This window comes from Chiloscyllium plagiosum, chromosome 22, assembly GCF_004010195.1.
Source record: "Chiloscyllium plagiosum isolate BGI_BamShark_2017 chromosome 22, ASM401019v2, whole genome shotgun sequence".
Classification (NCBI taxonomy): domain Eukaryota; kingdom Metazoa; phylum Chordata; class Chondrichthyes; order Orectolobiformes; family Hemiscylliidae; genus Chiloscyllium; species Chiloscyllium plagiosum.
The window spans coordinates 16582371-16586107 of NC_057731.1; positions in this window are offsets into that span (position 1 = coordinate 16582371).

Sequence of the window (3737 nt, forward strand, 5' to 3'; positions counted from 1 at the left end):
GCTCATCATAGACTGGAGAGGGGCTCACCGTAGACTGGAGAGGGGCTCATCGTGGACTGGAGTGGGGCTCATCGTGGACTGGAGAGGGGTGCAACGTGGACTGGGATGGGGCCCATCATAGACTGGAGCGGGGCCCATCGTGGACTGGAGTGGGGCTCAGGGTGGACAGGACTGGGGCCCAGCATAGACTGGAGTGGGCCCATCGTGGACTGGAGTGGGGCTCAGAGTGGACTGGACTGGGGCCCAGCATAGACTGGAGTGGGCCCATCGTGGACTGGAGTGGGCCCATCGTGGACTGGAGTGGGGCTCAGTGTGGACTGGAGTGGGGCCCATCGTAGACTGGATTGGGGCCCAACATAGATCAGAGTGGGTCCCATCAGGACTGGAGTGGGGTCCAGGGTGAAGTCGAGTGGGACAAAGCGTGGATTTGTGACCGCAGTATTGGAGGATGAGTTTAGGTTCCTGGATACATCTCCATCGATGAGGGAGTCCCAGCGCTGACTGCAGTGGAGGCGAGCTTTGGTTCCCAGTGGTGTCTGTGTCCAGCGCAGATTCATGGAGGCTGCGGTACAGGTGAGTTTGGGCCCAGTATGAGACCTGGCATTGGTGAGGTGGGCCTGAGTTGATTCATAATAGCATCTGTGCAGCATCTGTGGCATCTGCATTGGCAAGGTCCAGTGAGAACTCAATTGTGAGGGTGTCAGTGGAGATGATGTGGCACAAAGAGTGACGACTTCCATTCTCATGGCAGCAGTGTGGCAAAGGTGCCTCATGCCTGGCCACCAGGCTCATGACCAATGGCAGAGCACTTAATAAGAAGAATTGTAAAGTTGGACACTTTCTTTATTTCTTCTTTTTTTGCCTTTATATCCTATGTTTGAGTTTATTTTTCATGTTTTAAGATGGTGCTGGAGAGTGGTGACACTATAAAACTCCTTTCGGTGTATTTTGTAACATGATACATGTAACAACAAATTAAGTCACAAATCGAATCAGCTTAGCTCCCTCCTGAGGTGTGCTGCCTTGTCCTGCAAGAGGAAGAGTGTGGTTAAGATGCTGAAAGAACACGTAAATACTGAATCTCAAGTGATTATCAACTTCCCAGCTTGCAATTGGGTAAATGAACATTTATCAACCAGGAACATTATGCTGCAATATTCACAAATAAAAATGGTATTGTAACAGCTGGTGTTCGAAGCATGCGCTGCTACAGTATGGTCATGCATGTGTAGTCTGGAACCAGCTGTTCTGGAAAGCTTTAACATGCAGCCTCAGTTATGGTCTAATCAAGCGAGCAGAAGCTTCTGTGTCACACGTAATCCTCTGGACTGATACTATATATTTGTTGGCTCAATTAGATTGAGAATTGACTCTTGTCCATTGCTTCATGCTAAGTCGGCGGACATAGAATTATCAAATCTTTCTTTATCACAGTTTCTCCACAAAGATTTCTGAAGAAGTATCATGAAATAGAGTTGCTCCATCTCCTGAAAAGTCTCTTGCAGATTGCACCCAGCAAAAACTTTGCAGCATTCCTTAAGTAGTGGTTGCATCCTGAAAGTGCTATAGTTGCACATTACTTCCCATTGTCCCCTGTCAGTCAGCTCCCACGGGCTGTCCTAATGGTACCTAGATGCTAATTCATCAGGGCAATCTTGTCTACTGAGACCTGATATAACTAAGTCTGAATGAACTTCTTATAAACATCATACCGGTGAATATTTAGCAATCTTGAGGATGTATACCATACAGCAATTGGCCCAATCTACTCCTTGCTGTGGCTGAAGGAGAATCAGTAGCAAAAACTTGTCTTTAACATTAATTAAAGATCTATGTGTGTGGAAGTTGCATTTCCAAAACCTCTAAAGTATTATACTCAAACAATTACTAGAATCTCCCCATCCCTTTTTGTTCCAAGACTTCATATAGACAGTAATGGGTGAAGGGGATCTTTGACACATGCAGCTCGGGTTAGACTTTATTGTCAGGGGATGTGAACTGCTTGAAACCTTCCTTTTCCAGAATAAAAGCCAGTGCTAAGACAACTGACTTTAAATAAGGCTGCCCCTTAGCAATAAAAACTGGGGACAGTATAAATAAGCGGAGAGTGGAATCTGGAGGTCTACCTGGACAGTTGCTGGTCAATTTGATTGCTTAGAGAAAGCCCCAGGATGAAAAATGTCATGACCAGACCCATGTAAACTCTGTAAGTTTCGTGTCAAGAGGTATTGGGCACCCAGCAAGGATGGGGAGGGGGGGATGGATTTGGAGACCAGACCAGAGAGGTACAAAGAATGGGTTATGATCATAGAGGGAGAGTGCTCTTGATGTTGTAAAGGACACCCTCTAAGGATACACTCCTAACTTCCTTCTCACCATTTCACCATCTTGGATAATAAAATGTTCTTCTCACTCTTACGCACCATCCACAACCCAGGGAATTGTGGAGATGGAGTCAAAGTGAGGCCCTTTTATGAAATAATTGATTGTTTCAAATCTTCAAGGACTAAGGGTAGGTGGGTTAGTGAGTGCCTTACACTCTTTTTTATGGGGCAAGGGCCAGGGGTGAACAGGACGACGGTGGGATATCCACCCGACATAATTTACACCAAAAACACACTCAGTGTGAGGTCTAGAAAAGCCATTCCTTTGTGTACAATTTTATTTACAGTGATGCTGTGATCAATAATACACGTTTGAGAGTTGAATTCACTTTGATCTTTGAACAGCACTTTCCATTCAAGGCGTTACTGCAGAGTGATTCTTCATAAATGGCCATTCTCAGGTGAGAATCCAATCAACTTTAAACAAGTGCTGAAGAGGGTACTTGAAGACTTCCACTTACATTAAATGGGAAATTATGTTGTGTGACAATGTGAACACTTACGGAAATTGTATCAAGTCTCTTTGAACATTACTTTGATCAATATTTCTCATTGATATTTTATAGTCTGTTAAATTTGCAGACAGGGGATTTTACTTTTGTATAATGTAATCCTATGATAACTTTGCTAAGTACACTGTTTAGGTTTTAGAGCAATACAGCAAATCAGATTGATAATTTTCTTTTAAGACAAATCACGATTATTTGGAGTGCCATTTAAATTGAATGCATTTTAATAAATTAGGATAGTTCATTAAAAACGCCAGTCACAGAATTTTAAAAAGTACATCACCCAACTATAAGTCAGAAAATGTTCGGCTTATCAAAGGTCACTAACCGAAAGGCTCAAAATATTGGTACATAAACAATGGATTACTCACACACTTTCAAACTGGATTCAGTGCAGGTCTTCGAATCATTAACATTCTGCTAAACAAAAATCTCTTCTGTGTTTATCTTTCTGCTAAATGATAACCTTTTTCAAGTCAAATTTCTGATAAAAAAGTCAAAGACAAGAGCAAAGTTGTGCTGTAAAGGTCATATAGATGCTGATTCAACAGTAAATAGCCAACAAGCAAACAAAGGAAAAGAACTGGTTTACAGAGAAATTTTAAAGTGTTTCACTTCATGTCCCAATACAAACTCATTTGTTCTGCCAATCCTTACACAAACAAAACAAGAGGTTCCAGGAAGAGGAAATGAACAACCGTTATTTGTAAAATTTAACTCTGTTGGAATCATTCTCATTTCTTAATTCATAATAAAAGTAATTACACTATTCAATTGAGCATTATACGATGGATGCTACATACTAGGATCTAAAAATAACAGGCATGCAGTTACAGGTTTTGCA